A 27,041-nucleotide genomic window follows, 5' to 3' on the forward strand; every position below is an offset into this window, starting at 1 on the left:
TTCCCATCTATCTTTTTCTTGAGTCTCAAGACTCGATGTTAGCTTTTGTCTTCTCTTTGGCTAATTCCTTGGCCTTACATATTCTCTCTACGAGCACCACAAATTCCCTTATCTCCAAGATGCCAACTAATAAATGGATGTCTTCGTTTATACCATCTTCAAACCTCTTGCACATAATGGCTTCTATAGATACGTACTCTCGCGCATACTTGCTGAGTCTCACAAACTCACACTTGTATACAGTCACCATCCTATGGCCTTGCTTCAACTCTAAAAACTCTTTCCTTTTCTGGTCTATAAACCTCTGGCTAATATACTTCTTTTAGAACTCTTCCTGAAAGAATTCCCACATTATCCACTCTCTCGGTACAACTGACACGAGAGTATTCCACCATTGGTAAGTTGAATCTCGTAGGAGTGACACTACGCACTTCATACACTCCTCCGGCGTGCATGATAATTCATCGAATACCCTGATGGTATTTTCCAACAAAAACTCGGCCCTTTCGGGGTCATCATCAATGTTTGCCCGAACTTCTTCGGCCCCATGTTTTTGAATTCTATTTACTAGAGGTTTCTCTCTCCTAGCCATTTCTACTCCTTGAGGAGCTATATGAACTAGTTGATGAATTGGGGGAGGTGGGGGAGGTGGAGTATTCAGGTTCGCTCGAATAAACTCCGAGTACCATGTGTCCATCATATGAAGGTAAGCCTCTTTAGCCCCTATACCCTGACTCATTGTCACGTGCCCACTATCTACTAGTACGGTCCCTTCAGCGGGATCTGGCACATTACTCTCCACATCATCCGCCATAGCTATGCCAGGTCCCATTTACTATATGAAAAACATAATTTATAATCGTCTAGAGTCGTCACACTATTAAAATACAATTATGGCATGTATAGCTAGACTCGTACTCACGCTAGGTTAGTCCTAGAATCGACTAAACCATGCTCTGATACCACTAAATGTAACACTCCACACCGGTACCCTACGCCGAGATGAAATACGAGGCGTTACCTAACTTGAACATATACATTCACATGTTATCCGACTCACCAAGAATTGGTCCAATTTAAAAATTTTCCCAACTTTACTAAAAACTCCTTAATATGGGACTACGAGGCGTAAAACGTTCATTTCAAACCATTCGGGACCGATTTGGGTCATTGTAAGAACATTGAAAAATAACACGTGACATAGGGGCACAAGCCCATGTGAGAAGGGCAACACGCCCGTGTGACCATATCAATATGGTCGTGCTGATGACCCGTGTGGTTTACACGGCCTAAGCATTTAGGGGCACGCCTGTGTCCTTTACTCATGTGGAGTTAATTTCCAATTCAAACCTACAGGAGCTTTCACACGGCCTGACACACGCTCGTGTCCATGGCCCATGTCCCTCACACGGTCATGACACGCCTATGTGCAGAGACCTGGACATTCTATTTCTGACGTCAGCAATTCTCAAGGGCCACACGGCCAAGGCACACGCCCGTGTGCTAGGTCGTGCCCTTCACACGCTGAGACACACGGTCATGTCTCTGCCCGTGTGTTTATTACTATACATATTGACTTGCAAATTTTACGTGCAAGGGACACACGGCCGGACAACACGCCCATGGGGCTGGCCGTATGTTACACACGGCCTTGACACACGCCCGTGTGTCTACTCGTGTGGACAATATAGGGCTATCTACCAAGCCCTTGCCACCCTGAAACATAATATAACAACATCCATTCAAAAATACAAGGTATAATCATCCACACATGGCATTATCTCATTCATGAAAATATCATCATTGCATATATCAATAATGAACATTAGCCACTATTCCAAGGCTTAATACAAAATGAAGGGATTCATCCCAAGCCAACACTTTTGGCCAATTTAACATGACACAAACATCAAAAGCCTAAGCCTTATACATGCCATATTTCAAATAGTAAAACCAACTACAACAAGTGCTTCGGTTGATAGCGTGATTGATGCTTCCGACGTCTGATGATCCTCAAGCTAATTAGGCGGCACTATAAGAAAATGGAAAGGAGAGGGAGTAAGCATAAAGCTTAGTAAGTTGCATGCAAATAAACATAACAACAATTCTACCATTCGTCAACATGTTCATAATACAAAAGAGAGCATAAGCACAACTTGCTCATCACTATCCAATACAAATCACATAGCATATATTAAGCTCATATCTCTTACATTTCAAATAGGTACCTATACCACTCACAACATGGTTATACTTTTCTCGTTTAACTTAAATTATAACTCTCACCGTTGAACCATTTGGAATATTATCGGATATTCACTAAGCCTCAAACATAGGGTATAATACCAATGCCATGTCCCAGACATGGTCTTACACTGGCTCATGTCTCAAGTCAATGCTATGTCTCAGACATGGTCTTACACTGACACCTCTGTACGTGTCAATGCCATGTCCTAGACATGGTCTTACACTGGCTTACTTCACGAGGTCGATGCATGTCCCGGACATGTCTTACACTAGCTCTCGTCTCAATTTTGATGCCATATCCCAAACATGGTCTTACACTGGCTCTCATAATGTGGTTGGTGCATGTCCCAGACATGCTTTACATTAGCTCACAATAACCCATATGTCATGGCATGAATGTCCGATTTATTCCCTATGGTTAAAACGGGAATTCTACTATCTCAATTATCATCATGCATCCTCATTTACACAATCAAGCACTTCATGTTATATCAATTCAGCACATATAATGACAAAGTAGTTGTATTATTTACATACAACTTACCTCGGCTTACAAAATATGGCGACTCGTCGGTCTAATCTACTTGCTTGGCCTTCCCTTGGTCTAGGTTGGAATTTTGAATTTCTTTATCTATAATAACAAAATTCAGTCATTTTATCAGCATATTAATCTAGATACCCGAGAAATCATAATTGGGCAAAATGACCATTTTACCCTTATGCTCGACAATTGATTTTTATCGAATTTCTTCATATCCTAAGCCTATCCGAACCCTTTTTACTCTTATAGCAATCCAAAAATTTCCATTATTTCTCACATTTATAACTTATTTTACAACTTATACAAAATGATCCTTTTTAAGGTTTCCATGAGAAATCTCTTCACAAAAGTTGTTTATTTCACCACTATGATTCATTTTCTAACATAAAATTTTAGAAAACAACATGAACACACTCATGGTAAAACCCTAGACTTTCAACCATTTTGTAAAATAGTCCCCTCATTTGAAAGCTCATGTTACAAGGGTTCTAAAAGTACAAAAATAATCAAGAAAGATCATCAAAATCACTTACTTGTGGAGAGACTAAATGGCTAAAAATTTCTAATGGCTCATATTTTTGGTCAAGAAGAAAGAATGGAGGAAAAAGATGATGACTAGGCTTTTAGGGTATTATTTTATTGCACATTATGTCATCACATACCTAATACCTTGACCATTAGATTTTCTTTGTCACATGGCCTGCCAAGCTATTGTCTAAGGGTCTATTTGCCCTTTAAATACCCCCAATTTAAGTTTCATGCATTTAACTCCCTTAGCTATCAAAATAGGACTTTTGCACTTTATGCAATTCAGTCCTTTTTTGCAATTAAGCTCACAAACGCTAAAATTTATCCACCAAAATTTTCCTTTATAAACATGCCATCACACATAAAATAATATCAAAAATAATTTCTCCAACCTCGGGTTAGTGGTCCCGGAACCACTATCCCGACTAAGCCCAAAATCGAGCTGTTACAACAATCGTCGTACGTCGTTGGATTTACGTCGTTCCATAACATGGTAAATTGCATTCTAACATATATATATATTGATTTAATCACAATATAATAACATATTAAAATTCAATTTAATCAAAATTATACAGAATACAGTTTATATGAACTTACTTGGCTAAATTGTAGAAATACTAAAGTTCAGAGGCATTTTGGTAATTTTCCATTTTCCTCGATTTTCCACCCGATCTTGATCTAAATTAATAATTTCATTGAATTTATCAATTTAGGTAGTAAAAAAATGTATTTCATGCAATTTAGTTTTTTTTTATATTTTTACAAAATTGCCCATAAAGTTTTACTTTTATTCCATTTAGTCCCTCAGCCCAAAACATGCAAATTAACCATTTTACCAAAAATTGAGCTTAGCTGAATGTTCATGGTATCCAAAATAGCCCATTTGTGCAACAATTTCACATTAAATCCTTATACTTTTATTAATTTAACAATTTAGTCCCTAATCGGTAAATTTATCAAAAATCACTTAACAAAATACTTTTAATAATCAATCAACATTCGAAATTCATCAATCAATCAACATTCCAAATTCATCATTTAACATAAAAAATCACAAGATTCATCAATGGAAATATTCAAAATCTTTAACAGTTTCAAAATCGAAGGTACGGGCTAGCTAGACCTAGTTACAACAATCTCAAAAACATAAACATTATTGAAAAGTGGCTAAAACAGACTTACATGCATCGTCCAAAGCTAGGCCGAAGCTTGAAGCTTCTCCATTTCTTTCTTTCCATGGCCATTCAGTGTTAAAGAAGATGATGGCTTATGTTTTAATTTTATTAACCTTTTTTTTATTCATTATTTTATCTTTATCATATAATAAAAACATATAAAACATTATAATGAAAAGAAATTTAAGCATCCAACAGTCCCATTGTCTTTATGATGAATAATTTACTCAATAAGACCATCCCTTTTTAATTCTTTAATCAATTAACACCTTTAAAATAATAGCAATTGACTTTTTCAACTTTTATCATTTAGTCATTTTCATTTAATTAACTATCGAAACGTTAAAATTTTTCAATGAAACTTTAATACCACCTTATTGACACTCCATAGTTATTTATAAAAATATTTACGGCTCAGTTTATAGAAACAAGGTCCTGATACCTCATTTTTTTAAAACTACTTGACCTTAGGGTCTTACCACTTGAACTTAATAAATCACTTATAAAACAAAAATCACTTTATCAAAAACCTTTTCAAAGTCACAATTAACTCGTAAATATTATATTTAATATTTACGAACTTACTCGTCGAATTTAGTGGCATCGAAACTACTATTTTCGACACCACTAAAAAACGAACTGTTACATAATCAATTACATATTCATTGCACAATCTCATCCTATTCCTAAATTGTTTAGAATAGGAAAGTAAGAATAACCAAGGGTAATTACCTTTTGGATGCAAATTTACTCAAAACTAAGCTTCCAAAGACATGATTCCATTTTTATCCTTGTTTGAAATATCAATATCCATCATTTCCTAATTTTCCACACACAAAGACGTAATTAAAAATTAGCAACTAAGCTCGCTAGGCCTTCTCATAACAATCCATGACAAATATAAAGTTAAGAAAGGTGGAGAACACCATTATTAACACTTATGAAACTTTCTCTCTACCTTCAATTTTTCTTTCTCAAGAACCATCAAAACCCTTGCTAAAAATGATGCATTTGAAGGTGGATTTAAGCTTATTAAGGAGTTTTCTTGTAGGTTTTAGCAAAAACTCAAAATGGGTGTTGAGAATTTTGAAGATATTTAGAGAAAATTGCAAGAAAATGGAGAATGGAAGAAAGCTTCCATGGAGAGAGAGCTGCCAATTGTAACAAGCTAGTCGTATGGGTTTTCTCATCCTTTTTTCCTTTTAACCGATTAAAAAAAAATACTATGTTAAGCCAAAGTAACACTTTATTTTTAAATGTGTTGTCCACAACTCATCTCAGTCCATAATTCTCAACAAATTGTCCAATTAATTCCAAATGCAAAATATCTTATCAAAATAATATTTATAATATTTACTTCTTAAGGATTGACCAAAATGTCCCCTTAACTGACAAAATTATCAATTTATCCTATTTTACCCTTTTTGCTCAAATCTTCATAACGGATAGTCATATACCAATTCAAATATCATAATTCACATTTAATGCTTAATAATACATCTTGTATGGTGGAAATTAAACTTTTATTCTTTTCTCAACTAAATGAAAATTTTATTATTTAGTGTTTGTATTTTTCAATCTTTCCAATTTGGTCTCAAAAGTGATTTTCTTCACACCATTACATTTTTCAACTTTTTATTAAGCCAATTAATCAATACTAACTCACTTTTTCTCATTTTGGTCAAAATTTCACTTTAGTCCTCAAGCTTTTTGAAATATTTAATTGAGTCCTTTTTGCCACATTCTAACTTCTAAAATTCTTTTCATTAATTCTCATTTCCAAAATCAACTTTGCTTTGATAAGAATTATTTATATGGCTTTTTTTTCTAAATTTGCTTGCAATTTCACCATATCCAATTTAGGAGTAGTGTCATATGTCTTATTGAAATTTTTGGGGTGTTAAAAGAAAAGCCCTATTGAGTCAAATGTTTTTCTTACAAATCGTCCACTGGCTAGATCCATAACTTGGGACTATAATAAGATACTAGAGCCACACCAGACTTTCAGAATTTCACTCAACTTGTAACGCCCCAATTTTCGAGGATTCTGTGAATGTTGGCATAGGTTTAATTATGTTAGTGGGCCTCTAGAAGGCCCAAGCTTAAGATAGAACCCGTCAATTTTAGTTAACTTTTGTTCCATAAGAAAAAGGGGGTGAAATTATGAAATAGGACCTATGTGAAAATGTTTGAAAATGCTATAGGCTAAATTGAAGTGGCCAAATAAATAGGAGTGCAAAATAGGAGGATTTGCATGACAAACCTCCCATTTTACATGTAGTGGCTGGTCATCATGTTGTTGTAGACAAGATGTGCACTTGATATCCATAATTTATGGTACAAATTGATACAAATTGATAATGGGTTAGGTAAATGTTCCATGATAATGGGTTAGGTAAATGTTTCATGATAAGATAATGGTTAGGTAAATGTTCCATGATAATGGTTTAGGTAAATGTTCCATGATGGGAATTTCATGTCTTTTGTATTAAAGAATTAAATGGATGAAATAGGAAATTTTATTAAAAAAAAAAGGGGTGAAAAGAACAAAGTTTTGTCCATCTTTGTTCATCATAGCCTAAAGTTAGAGAAGAGAAAGGAGAGGAGAAAGCTCTTGAATGTTTGGTCACTTGGGGAAGAAAATTGAAGGTAAGTTCATGGTAGTTTGCTTTTATTTTGAGGTTCATGAGTTCATCTTGATTCTACCTTAACTCTTGAAGCATATTTTGGTTTTTAGTTGTGTTGTGAGCATTTAGTGATGAATTAAAATGAAGGAAATGGTTGTTGTTTCATGTTCTTTTGATGAAAAATGGAAGATAGGTGAAGTTGAGCCAAACAAATGAGCATGCATGAGCCTTAGATGCTAAGGGGAAAATCGGCTAACATGTTGTGCTTTAAAATGATGAAATGGAGATTATACTTAAGTAAAATCATAGATATGTGATGATTGATTGGTGATATACATGTTTAAATAACAAGCATGCAAGTTAGGTGTGAAAGAGTGATTTGGTAATAAATCTGCTTGGGACAGCAGCAGTAATGTGACTTTGGAAAATCACCATAAATTGTGGGAGATGAGTTAGAATCTGCATAAATTATTTATTAAAGCTTAATGAGTCTAGTTTCAAATGGAATAAACGAGAACATATTTTGAGTTCTGTACAATGAGAAATTTGATTCGTAATAAAGAGTGGTCAGATTAGTCAAACAGTGAAACATGAGAAACTTTAAGAAAAATCTGGTATTGATTGGCCATACCAAAAATTCTGAAAATTTTATGCATAGAAGATATATGAGTATATTTTCAGGGAAAATTAACGGCACTTGATTTGGAGTTTCGTAGCTCGAGTTATAAATAATTTAGTGACTGTTGCTCAGGAAGACAGCTTGCAGTGAAATTATGATTATGTGGTAAACATTGACAAAAATTTGTTAATGAGTTGCTTATTGATTTCTTATAAGCTTACTATGATCTGTAGGTGTGGTTGGCCGAATATTGTAAGGGGTTAATACGTAGTTTGTATTTGAATAGTTAGATTAACGTGTTAGTAATCCAATTGTAGGCGGTTCGTGTGTGGATCTCGTCAGCATATCGTCGCAAACAGGTGTGTAACTAACACCCTCTTTCTTAGTCTGGTCGGCAAAAGTCGAAAAGCCGAAATGCCAAAAATCGGTATTTTGTAGATTTGCGAGTGTGCGAATGCTCGTGAGGTAAATCGATTAATGTTTTTGGTAAGCTGCAAAATTTGGACTGCAAAGTGCATGATTTCTGTGCCCTCGATATTTTTGGGCTTAATGGGCCAAAATTGGAATGATGGGCCAACGGGCACAATTCGGTAAGAACCCTCGGTACGTGATTTTGTTAGTACGTAAAAAGTAGGAATATGCATGAAAAAAACCCTCAAATAGATAAATTACTGAAATACCTTTAAAAGTGGAAAATTTACAGTTTTACCCCTAGTAGATAAATTACCGAAATACCCCTAGGGTTAAATTGACCTAAATGCATGTTTGACTGTTGTTTTTTACTGCATGCCATGTTGTTATTATCTGATGCATGGGACTGGGATATTGACGGAGGAAGTACTGAAAGTGGCTTGTCCACGTATTGGAGGCTTTGCCTCAATTTACTGTTAACTGAGCAGCAAGGCTGCAACTGTGGAGTGTTGGGCTGGGTGGGTTGAGCTATTCCCCACATGGAGTGTATGGCTGGTACGGGTGGAGTGTAGTGGTTGGTGGGTTGAGTAGTCTCCCCAAATGGGCTTGCATATGTTTACTGATGTTGCATGTATTTTGAAATGGGCCTATGGGCCATACTGTTATCTGAATAAGGGGCTAAGGCCCAGTTTATTGTAATCTGAAAAGGGCTTTCGCCCAGTATCACTGTTACCTGAATGGGCTTAGGCCCAATGGGCTTGAGCTGACTTGGGCTTTGAATGGGTTTTCTTTACACACTGAGTTTCCCCAAACTCACCCCTTCTTTAACCTTGCAGGTGAGCCTTGATGTGGGTGACTTGGAGCCGGAGGGGATTTAGAGTGGCCACGGTGAATACTTTTGGGTTTGAAAAAGAGACTGGTTTTCTTAAGTTATTTTTAATTACTATTTAATTTTTGGGTTGTAAAAATGCCATTTTAACTTTATTTTCTTCTTTGATTTTCTGGGATTATATTATTTTAAACAACTTTAAATTGATGGAGACTAATTCAAATGGGCTAGACTTAGGGCGTGATTTCAAAACGATACTTGTTTTTTTTTAAAATAACGCGACGTCACGAATATTCGATTTACCAAAGATAATCACTCAAAGAAATTTCAACTTGTTATAACCAAGTGTGGCAATGGATGTGGGCATGTCTAGGATTGGATCCAATCGGAGAGCTTGGTACTTAAGCAGCCTTCATGGCTCACCTCCTCTGTTATGGATACCTACCTGGTGCCCAGCTTCTATTCACTTTAACCTATAATGAAATTATCTTTTAAAACACTAAGTAGGTTTTTCTGGATCAACAATATAAAATGTTTTGAACGCTTCGATGTGGCATGTCGGATCCGGCCATAACTTCTGGGCCGGGTTTGGGGTGTTACACAACTAAATGCCAATTTCCTTAAGCATGACAACCAATCATATTACTTCAAATGTAGTGTTCATTATGCTATTATACTTAGCCTTTGTAATAGACCTAGCTATCATTTTCTTTTTTTGCTTCTTAGAACTCCATTACACAAGTTTGTTATCAAAATAAACATATTAGCTTGACATTGACCTATGGTTGTCTAGGTTACTCCCCAGTCAACATTAAAGAAAACCATCAAAGTTAATGATTGTGTTGGCATGAACATAAGTCAACCATCAACAGTTCCCTTTAAATACCTTAGAATCCTTTTGATTGCTTTCTAATGGGTGATCAAAGGTGCCTGCATGAGCAACCTTATTAACACTAAATGAGATATCGTGTTGATGATGATTCACTTAACTAACTAAAATCACAACAAAGGCAAGTGCACCTATCGAATAATAGTATAGCTATGGTGAGTCGGGAATATTGTATCCACGAGGACTACAAGTACTAGTACTTACTATCTTTCTATTATCTAGCCAGAAAATTGAAGAAGTTTGTTTTTAATCTAAAATTATCTAAACTAATTATTAAGAACTCGACAGATAATAAAGTAAGAAAATAATCAAATAAACCAATATGAGAGAGAACAACCAGGAAAGACTCCACCTAGACTTCACTTATTATTCTGAATCTGAATTAAACAATTTATTCAATTGCTTTGATTCATAGAAATCCCTAAATTATATTAATATCTCTTTCGAGAGCTAAAATAACTGACTCTAGGTTGATTAATTGAAATATCTTTCTAATTAAAACCCCTATTGTCGTATTAACTTGATCTATGGATTCCCCTATTAGATTTGACTCTAATCCGGTATATTTATGTCGTCCTATTTCTAAGATTGCATACAGCTCCACTCAATTATGCCAGATCTACTATTAAACAGAGACTTTTGCTCCATTGAATTAAGCACATCAATCATGAATTAATATCCTGAAAACATTAAAACATGGAATAAGTACACATAATTGAGATCAAGAAATCAAGTATTTATCATGTAATTTAGAAAATTAAATAACAAGATCCATCATAGGTTTCATCTTCCCTAGGTATTTAGGGAATTTAGTTCATAACGTGGGAAGAAAACATATTAAAATTAGGAAAACAACAAAACATAAACAAACCCAAAAACTTCTAGAGAAGTTGACTGGAGATCTTCAATCTTGAAGGAGATCTTGCTTCTGAGTTGATTCCGACAGCGTTCTTCAAGTAATTGCTTCGTTCTTCTCTGTATGCTTCTTTAGGTCCTTTTCTAGTGTGTCTTTATAGACTTTAGAATGCTCAGAAACCCTAAAAATTGGCTTTTTTCGAGTGTTTGGGAAACGGGGAGCGATATCACATGGGTTGGCACATGGGTGTGTGGCCAGCCTGTGTGGATCACACGGGCGTGTGCTCAGCCCGTATGGGAATGGCCAGGTAGTATGAATCCTGAAAGTATCTCATTTTGTCCAATTTTGCCCGGTTTTTTGCTCATTTTGCTCGCCTATGCTCTCCTAAGTATAAAAACACGAAATTGAAGGATTAGGAGCATCGAATTCACTAAATTAAATAATAAATCATCCAAAAATGCCTCAAGAATGGGATTAAAATACTTTTATGGCTTATCAAATATCTCCACACTTAAACGTTTGTTTGTCCTCAAGAAAAATCCTCAACTCACAATTAAAAATTAAACTTTCTCAATTCATAATTCTCATCGATAATGTTTTGTCATAATTCACAAATAATCATACATTAATAATTCAACTAGAAGAACACTAAAGATTCAGACAATTCAAGTCACACATTTTTAAAGCATGAAAACATAGGTATTTCCGCTTATCTAAGTAATTACCTTTAATTCAAAACCGACAAGAATTGACATCCTCAATAAAGATTCACTCAAATCGCTCAAAGTGTTTAAGATTCAAAGATAAGCACTTAATAGTCAAACATGAAAAGTTATTACCATAGGCTTGCATGAAAATCAAATCTCCACCACTATAAAATGATATGATACACAAATCAAAAGGTCTTTAAAATGTTGTAATGTGGCTTAGATAAGGGGGTGGATAAAGGCTGAAAAAAGGGTTAGAATTGAGATCAAATTGATAATTTACCTAACTAGAAAAAATAAACTAATACTAAAAAATTATATCCATTGAAAACTTATCAATAATAACACGAGCTTCTTCTCAAAATGTGAAATTAACCGTTTAAGCTCAAATAACATAGAACTAGTAATAATTAAAATAAATGTACATACTTTTTTCACTTTTTTTTTGAATTATGGATAATAAGAGATAATTTAACAATGGAAACAAAAGAACATAGTTAGGTAACTGACCAAATCAAATGTCAACAAAAAGGGAGTCAATACAATAGGAAAAATTCTCAATGAATGAAAAGAATGAGTTATGGGTTAATATTAAAGGTAGATCAAGAAACAATTTACTAGACTCAAAGGGATTCACTAAGGGTTAGTTATGAAGGTAGGCTTTTTGGGATAAATGGGTTAAAACCTAGGTGCCTTTATCATCTCAGTATACCAAATCAAAGGTGTGGTCTCGACATGTATAATTGAAGCAAGTTCTAGAGTAACCAATCAATATTGACACACTCATAACCAATAATAAAGTGAGCAAGAAAAGTCTATGCTCTTAAGGCTCAAAATCGCACAAAAATTATGGTGTTTGATATCAATCTTGCAAATCTCAAACTTTAAGGTAATACCTCAATTTAGGGAAACAACCTAGCAATTTTTTTATTCTAAAAATAGACTTATCATGCTTGATTCTCTCATATCTTAAAGTTTAAAAAATCAATGCACGATTACCTATGAATTTAATCTAAAACACATCAATGATAATCACAAATTGATAAGAATTCTGTAACACCCCAAACCCAACCCAGACGCTATGGCCGAATCTGGTATGTCACATTGAAGTGTTTTAGCGAAAACCGTGTTTTCATTGAAAACCCTTCTTAAAATAACAGAACATCTTAAAAAATAAACACCTTTCAATCACTTGGTTGAAACATAAGGTTTGATGAAAACATGTCACTTAAAAATTTAGTTGCGGAACGTAGAAAACATACTATAATTTAAGAAATCCATGTTCAACTTCTCGTAATTACAATGAAAATAATAATAATAATTCGAGTAATAATAACATAATGAAAATCTTATTACAATCTGATCTGAACACACTTAAAAAGAAATAAAAACTTAAATGCTTAAAAAAACCAAGACCGAATTATCTTGCTAGTCGACCACCCAGAGTCCCTCCAAACATCGAACCTTCTACTGAGCATCACCTGAAAATAAAATAAAAGAAGGGGTGAGTTTTCGTAAACTCAGTGTGTACAACCCTTGAAGAAAAACAAGCATTCAAAGAGAAATCATCAAACATGCAATGTAATCCCATCCAAATTATCTATCCGCTACACACCAGCTCCGTTCCCCGTCACACCATGTGGGGATATAAATATCGAACCACCCTGTCCACACACTAATGGTAGCCTGGTTGCGGAACTACCTTCATTTACATATTGAGCTTTAAAAGCTGTCGGTGGATCTACAATTGTCAGGCAACCATGCGATCCTTATATACTTTCTCCGTTCCATGGTTTCCACCCTATATGCAACCTAAGCAGAACATCGTATGTATGCATGTCACATCCATAAAACTTACATTCAACACCTAGGGGTATTTTGGTCGTTTTCACCCTTAGGGGCATTTCGGTAAATTTCCATTAATTATGGTTTTCACTTACCTTGACCCGTTAACAAGTCTCGCGAGCTAAGATGAAAAAATACTATGCACCAGGTAGGATTCCAGAGAAGAGGAGGTGGGTCATTAAGACCGCTTAAGTACCAAGCTCTCCCTAGATCTAGTCTTAGACATGCATATACCCATTGCCATACCTTAACCTTTTGACTCGTCCAAGGTCGCAATATATTAATTAAGTCTTATGTAGTTATCATATACTAGGCCTAAAACCCCTTACAACGCCCAAACAAATTCACATACCTGTATCTGGCCCATTAAGCCCAATCATATTCATATGGCCCCTTAGGCCCAAATCACCTGTATATGGCCCATTAGGCCCAAATCACATTTATATGGCCCGTTAGGCCTAGTCACATTCATATTGATGCTCACATACAAATTCCTATCACATAGCATCAATTTTCAGTTTTTCCTATTATGGGCCCAACAGACCATCGGGCCCATTTAGCCCATTTTGGCCCGTATGACCAAATCATAGCCCAAGTCCACGGAATCACCCTTGGGTCTCACGAAACCTATTGGTCTCCCCCTTATGAGTGTTCGTGCACTTGTAAGACTACCGTAGCCAAACTTTCGGCTTTTCAGCATTTCGACTTTTGCTGATTCATAGTGTGTGTGCAGTGTATGTACACACCTGGTAAGCAAGCATGCCGCGATTCCCTTAGTCACCAACCTAAAATGATATCACCCTTCCATTAATCGTATGTTTAATCCATATTCTACCCAAAAACTGAAACCTCACCTTAATCTTACCTTGAACACCAATCCTTAATAGCTTTCTTTGATCATGTACTCCCTAGATCTGCATTCTTACTCATTAAAACCAGAATAATAGATGACACGTATCCAACACAAGTCCCCTTACCTTAACTATGAACATTCGACCACCTTAGCCAATGGGAGAGGAATACTTACTAATACCGCAACACCTAAGGAGTAATTCGACAATGAGCTAAGATCCGAGATCCGATACTAATTCCCTACCACAGTTGATTAGAAAGAGTGAGGGAAAAAATTCGATACTTAGCAAAGAAAATAGATTAGAAGAGTAACACTTACACTAGATTCAGTCAAATAGTATTCGCCTCTAGAGATTTGAATGGCAACAATTGCTTATTCGGCACCAAGGGAGAGAGGAAGAAGAATCGGCTAAACCCAAAAGTGAGACAAAGAAATCGGCACAAGGAAAATAAAAAGGAGAACAAGGGTTTTCGACTTTTGGAGAAATCGGCAGAAAGAAAATAAAGAAAACAAAAGGGTTTTCAGCTTTTATGGAAGAGGGTTTCTGGCAACAAGGTGAGAAAAAGATTTCAGCATTAGCCTCATACCCTTGCATTCGACACCCTTATGACTGAACTCCTCAAGCCCAAGTTCCCATTTCGGCTCAACTTGCTCCTCATATCTCCTCGTTTTTCTCCCTGATAACCCCTTGATCTTTTCCTCAGATTTCTCTCCTGAATACTTCCCTTGGAGTCCATTTCCACGCCACTTCCAACCTTCTAGAAGGCCAAAATTAAACTTCTAAAAACACTAAGCTAGGATTCGAACCTTGGACCTTCTTGCTACCTTTTAACACCACCTCCCTACACTCTAAGTGGCATCACTTAGCCACTCCTCCACAAGGCTTTTTGATGCTATTTTTCCCTATTTTTATTTAAAAGCCTAACTACTCCCAACCCTGTTCTTTTAATAATTAAATTAAAATTCCTCCACCTTAAAAATCGAACCAAGAACTTCTCCAAAATACCTAGACACTCCAAATTCCTTAAACCCTTATAGCCAACATGTCATTTGTCATTTTCTTTCTTACTTAAAAATTTTATGAGACCCAAAGCCCAAAGCCCAATTCATCTAGGCCCAAAATTCGGGGCGTTACAAATTCATTCTAATAGTAATACTAGAAAATTACTTAAACACAAGGCATAATTCAGAGATTTTCAAATAATCATATAAATAACCTCCCCACACATAAGATGTACATTGTCCTCAATGTACAAAAATATATAATCACAGTAGAAACAAAATATCATAAGAGAGGGAGAGAGTTGAAACTGCCCTGAATATTGGATGAACTTCCTAGAATAGTGAAAAATGAAATTGCAGATAAATGTAGATTTAGGGGATGATTCTGAGTAACTGATAAGAAAATAAACACAAAGCTGAAGAAGATAAAAGTGTTACTCAATTAGAAACAACCATAATAGATAAAATATAGTTCAAAATATAAAAGCAAAAAAGTTTAAGAAAATACAAATAAACAGAAAAATAAAAATAAAAACTAATAATAAAAATAAAAATAAAATAAAATAAAATAAAATAAAATGGACTCAATGGTCCTCATCATCAGACAGATCAATATCGTGAGTCATCGGCTTTAAAAGAGCAATATGGGAATGCTGACAAATCTGTTGCAATGCCGCATCAATACTGTCGAACCTCTGAACATAGTATTGACGGAAGTTAGTGAACTCCTCGGATGCTAGCAGCAGAAGAAACTGGTCGGTGACTCAAAGGGAAAGGCTGTGGTGGGTCCTCATGATAAGGAGGAACATCATCAAGAAAGTCCTCGGGTTCATTCTCTGCGTCAGAATAAAACAATCAGTACTGAGGAGGATCCACTCTACGACGCCGCTTGATCATCCTCATGTATACCATGCTCGAGATGCCTTGAGGTGACATCTAGCTGACTAGTGTGAGTGTAGAGGACTGCTCCAGTGTGTCAAGGAGACTGAAGTGTCGAGTGAGGCGAGTCACGTATGGGCCTAAGCAGATAGGGCCCTTCCTGTAGCGGTTAGTCTCATGGTAGAAGTATAGAGTGATGAAGTACGCCAAATCAATGATATGGCCGGTGGCCATGCTATATAATAAGTAAGCGTCGTGAATGCTAACGACTCTAATGCTCTCTCACCAACCTGTCAAAGTGTGAGCTAAAAGGGCATGAATATACCCTAAGGCCAGAGAGAGAAGTCGCCTTCGAGTGACTCACGTCATATGGTGTCTGACTCCCTGTAAGCTCAGTCTAACATCGTGATGGCGAGTGATGGATGTGCCTATGAAGTCTAAGAAAGTCCTCGACGCTCATAAATTCCTCCATGTAAAGTCCTATAGCCGCACCGAACTCGGGGATGCTCATATGTCGCACTAAACCACCAAGTTTAAAACTAATGGTGCTTGGCTCGTCATGCACTATCATGACCTGCTGTAACAAAAATGTCTCGCAAAACTCAAAGGTCAGCTCTATGTAGGTGGGCTTGATAATGGAAAAGAATTTGTCCTATGGAGCTATGGCGATAATGGTGCACACATCATCAGCGAGTCAGATCTGCTCCAACGCGGCCCAATCAATGCAGCAGCCTAGGCCGAGTAGACGCACTCAAAGGAGCTGATATAAATCCTCCTAAGGGCCTACCGAGAATCAAAGATAGATGTGGCGGGCCTTGGCGGAAGCACTCGACGAGGAAGTCGCGCTAGGGCCCTTTCGCTTTTTCAAAGCGGGGATAGCAGTCTTAGTCTTTCCACGAGTGTTCGTCATGGTGTGCCTGAAAAAAAAGAACAATCCAATATCAGTAAACAGGAACGACAAAATCACCAATCAAACATATTGAGAAGCCTATGAATAAACATGTGAATAAGACAAAAGTATGACTTGAAGGACTTTAGTGTGATAAAATAAAAGTGGCTAAGATGTAGAATTTATTCCTATATGTAAAAACTAACAATATATTAATCTAAACCAACAGAATACGAAACTAACTAGCAATAATAATAGCAAAAAGAAATAGCAACTAAACTAAAAGGGACAAGCCAATGCTTCTAATAATGAAAATAAGTAAATAATAACGAAAATCCTAAGAAGACTAATCAAATCCACAGAACTACCAAAACGAACTATAATCAGCAGCGAAAAGAATGAATGACAAGATGCAGCATGGCAAAATGATTAATTAAGTAGAATTCAATACTATTCCTAACAAAGGTAGAATAATAGTAAGAACAAGAAGCAGAAGATTACCAATAAAATAGAATAATAATAAATCTAAAACTAACAAAATAATAAAAAAATCAATGGAAAATGGCAAGAATCAAAGGAATAAATAAAATAAAAGAAAAGAAAAGAAAACAAAGAAAGTAAAGAAAATGCGGAAAACTAATTTATCGATCGAGGGTGATTGGAGGGAAGATCAAAGGGTGGGTCAACGGAGCTGTAAGGGGCTTGGTGGTTGGGTGGTTTAGATCGGTGTAAAGGATAAAGGTCAGGGGACGAGACTGGTGCAGGTGTGTAGGAGTGGAAAAAGGGAAGGGAAAGGGAGTCAGGGAAAAAGATGGGGAGGGACGAGAGGTTTGGGGGTTGTGGGCTTGGGCGTGAGTGTGGGTGTGGGCGTTTGGGACCGGTGTGCGGAGGAAAGGCGAATCAGGTGTATGTGTCGGGGCTTGGGTGGCTGGTCAGGGCTAGGTGTGTGTGTGTACGACATAGGTTTTTTTCAAGGGGAGGGGGAAAAAGGGAAAGGGGAATTGAAGAAGGTGGGGGATGGTTGTGAAGGGAAGGAGGGAGAGGAAAAGGGAAGGTCGAGACTGCGTGTTATGTATGAGTGAACGGCGACCGTGAAAAGGGGCAGTTAGAGGGTGCGCAACTAGGTTTTGTTAGTAGGATTTTAGTAGGAAGAAGACAAACTAAAAAAAAATTAAAATATGGGTTAGAGATTTATGGGTTGACAAGGTCGTGTAAAGGCTCGTGTTGGGCCACACGACCATGTCACACGCCCATGTACCTTCTGTTTAGCCCATGTCGATTAATAATTAAAGCCCAGTCTTCACACGACCTTGGACATGCCCGTGTGTCCAGGCTGTGTAGTTCATACGGTCGTGTCGCACGGTCGTATGCAATCTCCTTTGCTTCTCCCACGCCCGTGTGGCACGGTCGTGTCCGCACATGCCTGTGTGCCTTGCTCATGTAACTCTTTGACTTGTTTTAAAATTTAAAAATTTAGCTTTAGGTTTAACACAACCTAGGACAAGCCTGTGTGTCTAGGCCGTATGGTCCACACGGTCATGCCACACACTCATGTGGACTGTTTTAGGCCGTGTATCTATCGATTTTTAGAAAAATTAAGTCCCATAACCCTCATGGCCGAGGACACGCCCGTGTGTCCAGGCCATGTGGGTTACATGGCCATGTTGCCAAGCCGTGTAACCCACTGTCAAATTTTTTCAAATTTTAAAACTAAGTCAAAGGATCCACATGGCCAAGGACACGCTTGTATGTCCAGGTCGTGTGGGTTTTTTTAAAAAACTATTTTTTTAATTAACTTAATTTTAAAAATAAAATAAAATTAATAAAATTAGCAGTGTTAGCACTCGGGTTGCATCCCGAGAAGCGCTTATTTAAAGTCTAAGCTCGACTTACCTCGTTATTCGCACGGTCATAGTGGTTCGTAAAGTCGAGACTCCTCTTTCTCGCTGTCAATTCTTTTATTCAAATAAGGTTTAAGTCGAGTAATATTTACATTAAAAGTTTCGAAATTAGAATGAGTTACCTCGATTGTACTGTATGGGAAGACATTGAGTACCGTAAAAGGAGTTGCTCCGTTTGCACTAAGCTCTGAAGTGGTAATATGAGGGTCTGTTTCATCTAACAGTACCTGGTCCCCAACCTTGAAGTGGTTCATTCTATCCTTAAGCTTGTCATGGAGTAGCTACAGTTTTTCTTTGTGTATTCTTGGTTTCTCCTTGACATGTGACCGCCATTCATCTAGTTCATTGATCTGTAACATTCGTTCTTCATGATTCATTCTATTTTTGTCGCATAAGCTAGAACATGGCTCTATCACGTTTTTTCGAGGGATTTCCTGCAACGAAGGTTGAACCACAAGGTTACTTACACTAATAGAACTTATATAATTATCTTGATTACTAGATAACTTAGCAAAATCACGAGCTTGGAGTTTAATCATGTCATCACCTACACGAAGTATTAATTCACTTATACTGACATCAATAATGGCTCTGGCAGTTGCTAAAAAGGGTCATCCTAAAATTAAAGGTACGCCACTATCCTAATCCATGTCTAAGACAACAAAGTCGATTGGGAATATGAATTTATCAATTTTAACAAGCACATCTTCAATAATGCCTATAAGAAATCTAATGGTTCTATCTGCCAATTTAATGCTTATCCTAGTTTGTTTAGGTTTCCCAAGACCTAGTTGTTTAAACATTTTATAGGGCATGACATTAATACTCGCCCCTAAATCAGCTAAAGAATTATTAACATTTAAACTACCAATTAAACAAGGAATAGTAAAACTCCTTGGATCTTTCAATTTGTTGTTAGTTTATTCTACAAGATAGCTGAGCAAACTGCATTTAGCTCTACATGCGACAAATCATCTAACTTATGCTTGTTTGCTAAAAGCTCCTTTAAAAATTTAGCTAAATTTGGCATCTGCGAAAGAGCTTCAATAAATGGTAAGTTAATATGTAACTTTTTCAATAGTTTAAGGAATTTAAAGAATTGTTCGTTTGTATGGTCTTTCCTTGTCGCATCTGGATATGGCACACGAGGTTTATACTCCTTACTTATTGGCTTTTGTACACTATGGCTCACCTCAACCTTACCTTGACTTACCCTTCTACATCTCGAACAGTAATTGCATGAAGCTGCTCTCTTGTGTTAGTTTCGGTGTTGCTTAGCAAGCTACCTTGTGGTCGTTCTGAAATGATCTTTGCCAATTGACCAATTTGATTCTCAAGCCCTTGAATCGACGCTTGTTGATTTTTAAGTACAATTTTGGTGTTTTGGACACAGGTTTCTGACACCAAAATAAACTTCGTCAGCATCTCTTCAAGGTTTAGGTAAGGTTGTTGTTGGAAGCCTGGAGGGGGTTGTGGTCTCTAATTTCCTTGACCACCCCAAGAGAAATTCAAATGGTTCCTCCAACCTGCATTATAAGTGTTACTATAGGGATTATTTTGAGATTTAGTGTAACACCCTAACCCGTATCCGTCTCCAGAATGGGTTACCTCGTATTACTAGAAGAGACATAGCTTTTAGGCAATCACAAACATACTCAAACATGTAATTCAAATTCAAATCAATTATAAACTTAAATAATCAATTTAAGCTTTTTAAGAAAAAAATTATAACATTTTAATCAACTTGTATCTAATATTAAATCATAAACAAATAATGTCAACTATATCATTTTGACACAAATCATATGCGCATATCAAAGTCTTTATAAAATAATTTAAATCAATTATTATAAGCATGAAATATCAAGGAGCAAAAAAACCAAATTTGCATGCAAACCATTAAAACCTTATAATGCTAAAATCACTATTCATTTGGTCACTTTTATAAGCATTAGCCGATTACCATATGCTTTCCTATACAAGGCATTTCATTATTAAACCAAAAACAAATACAATGCAATTTATTCAATCAAGGATTTCATACATGAAAATTATAAAGCATACATATTTGAGATACATACCATGTTTACCCTACTTCATTCGACATGTAAATTTTAATTACAAGAAATGTCAAAATTTTCCATTTCAAACATAAATAATCTACTATTCATATGATCATTTTATAAGGTTTTTGCCAAATATGATCACGCCTAATACATGTGTTTCATTCAATGACCATTTCTTTACTAAACCAATTTCTATTATTCAATTTGCATGAAAACTTTTCAAAGAATCACATTTTCATGATTATTGAATTAGCAAATATCACATGACAAATAATAATCAAATTTTCGTACTAATTGCCGAATACCAACATTCATGACTTCAAAAGGTCGAAATTTAATTACCAACAATTTTGCATTGAATCGAAAGACTTATATAAAACAAACTTAATGATCATACATTCGATTATATACTTATAATCACAAGTCAAAACAAACATATCAAATGCCCATATAAAAAAAATTGCCGAATTAAAAAAAATCACTCATGATATATACTTATAACATTGCACATAACTTGACAAAACCAACTTTTTAATGTATAAATCATTGACACAAGTTAACCAAATATTTATCAAAATCTATACCATTTCAATAAGCAAACCGAATCATCAATCTACATGTAAGTGTTAACCACAATAAGTGATACACCTTTCCAAACAAATCAAATCATGTACATTTATAAGTCCAATTCACATCTCAAATATCAAATATATATAAACATCACTCAGGACAAACAATATTTATACCACATCTCATGATCAAATTCACAAGCCATTCACCATTCACCAACCACTACAAGCAATAATCACATCTAACTATACACATATATATATCATTACTGAATATGCCAAACACATCCAAAATTTCAACCACATCATTTAATCAAACCATAAACCCATATTTAGCAAATGAACAAGCCATTTTCGCATGGCTTTTAAATGTATACACATCCCAAAATCAATAATTTCAAAATAATACCCAGCCTATACATGCCATAGCTCGTAACTTGACTCCAAAATCAATACAACAAAGGAAAACATATACACACATAATAAGCTATCATAGCTTAGTAAGTTATAAGCAAGTAAACAACTCAATGATAAGATTAACTCATTTTAACTAGACCAAATTATAAAATCAATATCACATTATCTCGAACTTACCATTTCATAAATAATATATATACTTTCATACATAAATGTTACCTTGGCCGAATGTTCATATAATTATATTCACATATTCAGAAATTAAGTTATTACAAAAATATTCATATTATTTGTTCCAAAGGCCGAATACACTTTCAATGTACACATACATTTTTCATTTACCTCATACATAATTTGCAACAAATATCAAGTAACTTACTTACCTTATTTCAAGTAGGTAATAAGCTAACTCATACCTGGTCATCTTAGCTTGTTTTGCACATTCAATAAAACTTATTGTTGCCCGTTGAACCGTTCGGAATTGGATAGGACACTCAGATAATCACACATGTCGTACAATGCCAACGTCCCAGACGTGGTCTTACATGTAATCACATATCGATGCCACTGTCCCAGACAGGGTCTTAGTCACACACATATATCAGAGTCACATATCGATGCCATGGTCTCACTCGCACACATAAATCGGAATCCTATTTCATGACATATGTATCCTAACTATTCCTAAGGTTCATACGGGGCTTTCGAACATCGTATCTCGGTGGAAACGAATTCGAAAATGTAGTAATCAAGCTTTTTCATATTTTGCCATAATAAATATAAATCCATACATTTCATAACAGCATATATATCTAGTATTTAATTACAATTAAACACGTTTATTTTCTTATAAACTTACCTCGGACGATGAAAAACTGGTACGGATCGGCTAGTCGACAACTTTAGTTTTCCTTCGATCTAAATCCAATTTTCTCTTTTCTTGATATAAATTAATATAAATTAAACTTATTAAATCAAATATTCAATGAAATTCATCCAAAAACACACAAATGAACAAATTACTTTTTTACCCCTGATATTTCACATTTTTCACAATTTAGTCCCTATTGCACAAAACACAAAATATGCAAAATCTCACAACAACATAGCTAGGCCGAATCTTTCTTATATTCATACTAGTCCATATATTTCATTTATTCCACATTTTAGTCCCTCAATTTATTATTTTAGCAATTTAGTCCTAATTTCTAAAAATCATCAAAAATTCCAATACAAAACATGTCAATCTAAAATATATATTTCATATTTCATCATCAAACAACAAAAATCACAAGATCTCGTCAATTACCTAGCTCAAAACATTCATCAAAATAAAAAATTCAAGCACGGGTCAGATAATATTTGAAGCAACGATCTGAAAAACGTAAAAATTATCAAAAACCGAAGTAAAAACATACCTTGATTTAGCTTGAGAAGTAGCCGAATGCCTAACTCTTTTATTTTATTTTATTTTTGGTATTTTTAGTTCTTAAAGATGAATACTAATATGGTTTCTTTATTATATGTTTTATAATATATTAACTAAACAATTACTTTACCGATTTGACCTTACAAGTAAAATATACAACCACTATCATGCATGGTTATAACCATCCACCCTTATTTCATTTGGCTAAATTGCAACATAAAACCTCCACATTAAGAAGACATAGCAATTAGGCTTTTTACAAAGTAGCATGCTTAATTTTCATTTGATGCAATTAAATCCTTTTTAATAATCGAGCACTGAAACATTAAAATTAAAACACGAAAATTCTATGGATATCAATTCACACATAATAAACACAGAAAATAATGTTAAAATATTTTTCTGACTCAAATTCTAGTCCTGAAACTACTGTTCCTATTAAGGTCTAAATCGAGCTGTTACATTTAGAACTATTATCCATATAGTTGACATGTTCACTCTCTGTGCTAGGGCTCAAGGATAGACATTCTGGAGTTTTCATCCCTCAACCATTTGTATCGCATTGCATCATCAAATATACCTGCGTAGAACCATCTAAACCATCAATATTTTTACTCAAGAGTTCTACCTGGTTTGATAACATGGTGACCGCATCAATGTTAAAAACACCGGCTACTTTCACCGGCTTAGTCCTCATGACTTACCACTAATAATTATTCAGTGACATCTCTTCTATAAACTCATAAGCTGCTTCAGGTTTTTTATTATTCAAAGTCCCACCGACGGATGCATCGATTAATTGCCTAGTTGAGGGGTTCAAATCGTTGTAAAAAGTTTGAACTTGTAGACATAGAAGTAACCCATGGTGAGGGCACCTTCTCAATAAGTCCTTATACCTCTCCCATGCATCATATAGAGTCTCTAAATCCATTTGCACGAAGGAAGAGATATCATTCCTTAGCTTGGCTGTGTTAGTCGGTGGAAAATATTTTAACAAGAATTTTTCAGTCATTTGCTCTCATTTTGTAACAGTTCGATTTTGGGGCTGATTAGAACAATGGTTTTAGAACCACTAATATGAGGTCGGAGAATTATTTTTAATATTATTTTATGTGTTATAGTATGATTATATAAGTGCATGAAAATTTGGATGAGCTAATTTTAGCGATTATGAGCTTAATTGCAAAAAAGGACTAAATCGCATAAAGTACAAAAGTCCTATTTTGATAGCTAAAAGTGTTAAATAGATAGAGAACCAAAATTTAGGGTCTTTAAAGGGAAAATAGACTCTTTAGTAGCTGATGGCCGGCCATAGGGGACAATAAATTAGAATGGTCAATGGTTAGGTGACTTATTACATCGTAAAATATTACCCTAGTGTCTGGCCATCATCTTTTTCATTTTTCCCTTCTTCTCCGTTGAATTTTTCAAAAAAAAATGGGGTTTTTGGAAGCTTGAAATTTCAGCAACTTGTAGCCCTCACAAGTAAGTGATTTTGATGGTCTTTCTTGATGATTTTTACATTTTTAGAACCCTTGTGACATAGCTTTCAAATGAAGGGACTATATTGGAAAATGGTTGAAAGTCTAGGATTTTACTATGAGAGCATTTATATTGTTTTCTAAAGTCTTATGGAAGGAAATGAATCATAGTGGTGAAATGAACAACTTTGGTGAAAGGATTTCTCATGAAAACCCTAATAGGACCATTTTGCAAAGTTTGTAAAATAGATGGTAATGTTGTGAAATATTTGAAATTTGGGGTTGTCATAAGAGATAAAAATGGTCGGTTAGGCTTGGCTAATAAGGAAATTTGATAAAAAATCAAATTTTGGACCTAGGGGTAAAATGGTCATTTTGTAAATGGGCAAAATGGTCAATTTGCCAAGAATGTGAATTGTTGATTATGCGAACTTATCTAGTGAATTTTTATCCTTTTATATCAAGAAAAAAGAGGAGCAAACCTTGATTGGGGGAAAAACAATGTGTACAAAGACTAGACTCGTTTTTACAAATTTTGTACCGATGTAAGTGCACATATAAATAATGCAATGTGAATCATGTATAAATGCTTAATTGGTGCATGAATTTTAATTTCTACGCTTGAAGGTAAGTTACATTACTCTTTTTATTATTATGCGGGATTTTGTGGTAACCCTTTTATCATGAAAATATGTAACTGCTTATGTGATTGAATTTGTTGAAGGTAAGTCTACGAGAAAAATCCCGTTTGAACTTTAGGAATAAAATTAGGATACAAAGTGACATGTCACTAGGAACTATGTGGTTATGAGCTCATTTGTACATGTGATGTGTGATTTTATAAATCTGGGCGCTAGTCATGTACGTTCTACTGGTGGCTGGGTAACCTGGCATGTGTTGCGAGTACTTGTCAGCTTGTATGAGCAGCCCGTGTAGTTACGTCTTGATTGTCAGGTTGTGTGAGCGTGCCTGTGATTGGCTCGAAAACGAGCAACATGTGGTGTATTAAATAAGGTAGCATGTGGCTACATATAATGCGTTATGTGTAAGATTCCGAGTATCCAATAATATTCCTAGTGTTAACGGGTAAGTTAATAGTTATTCAGTGATTAAGTCAATATTGAGAATTATGCAATTGTATTACGAGTATGGTACAGGTATGTACTTAAAACTCTTCAGAAGAGAATTCGATATGTTAAATACTTGTGGTAAGAGTGTGTATAAGAAAGTTAAGCTTATGAAACTTTGCCTTATTTTAATTTATAGGTTATGTTGTTTATTATTTGCATGTGAGCTTACTAAGCTTTATGCTTTCCACCTTCTTTTCCATTTTCTTATAGTGCCGTCAAGCTAGTATCGGGGATTAAGAGGTGTCGGAGACAGTGATCACACTATCACTTGAAGCTTTTGGTATAGCTAGTTCAAATGTTTTGATTTTTGGCATGTATAGGGACTCGAATCTTTAGGTTATGTCTTGTTAGATTAGCCACATGTTTTGGCTCATAATATAGATGTAATATTCATTTTGTATAGGCCATTATTGTTGGCTAATATTAATTACTATTATTACATTCATTTGATGCAAATTTCAAATGGTTGTGGTTGAATTCGTTATATATATATATAATGCTTGTATTGGTTTGGTTGATCTTGTGTAGGTTAGTGTTAGTAAGGGTGACAAAGAGGCTTGATAAGTAGCCTTATTTTGTCCACACGGGCATGTGTCTAGGCCGTGTGTGACACACGGCAGCCCCATGGGCGTGTTGTCTGGCCGTGTGTCCCCTGCACGTAAAATTTCAAGTCAGAATGCATGATAGTAAACACACAGGCAGAGACACAGTTATGTGTCTTAGCCGTGTGGAGGACACAGCCTCTGGCCATGTGCGTGTGCCTTAGCTATGTGTCCCTTATTGGATGCTGACGTCTGAAACAAAATTTCAAGGTTTTTAGACAAGGGCTAGGACACGGGTGTGTCATGGCCATCTGAGAGACACGAGCCATAGACACGAGCGTGTGTCAGGCCATGTGAAAACCCCTGTAGGTTCGAATTTAGAATTTAATTCACACGAGCGTGGGACACGGACGTGTGCCCAGAGGCTTAGGCCGTGTGTGTCACATGGGCCATCAGCACGGCCATGTCAAAATGAACACAAGGGCGCGTTGCCCTTCCACACGGGCGTATGCCCCGTTTCAAGGGTAAATTTTTTGAAGTCGGTTAAGGACCCGAGCAGTCCTGGGTGGTTTCTAATAGACGTTTGAGGCCTCATAGGCCTTTGTT

The 27,041-nt window shown here is 35.7% G+C and overlaps 1 non-coding gene across 1 annotated transcript; it reads left to right on the top strand.

Moving 5' to 3' along the window:
* Positions 1-24,139: 24,139 nt before the first annotated feature.
* Positions 24,140-24,246, top strand: LOC121225492 (small nucleolar RNA R71). Its single transcript, XR_005923371.1, has one exon. It is a non-coding gene; the product is annotated as a small nucleolar RNA R71 (small nucleolar RNA).
* The last annotated feature ends 2,795 nt before the right edge of the window (positions 24,247-27,041 follow it).

Source organism: Gossypium hirsutum, chromosome A03, assembly GCF_007990345.1.
Source record: "Gossypium hirsutum isolate 1008001.06 chromosome A03, Gossypium_hirsutum_v2.1, whole genome shotgun sequence".
Classification (NCBI taxonomy): domain Eukaryota; kingdom Viridiplantae; phylum Streptophyta; class Magnoliopsida; order Malvales; family Malvaceae; genus Gossypium; species Gossypium hirsutum.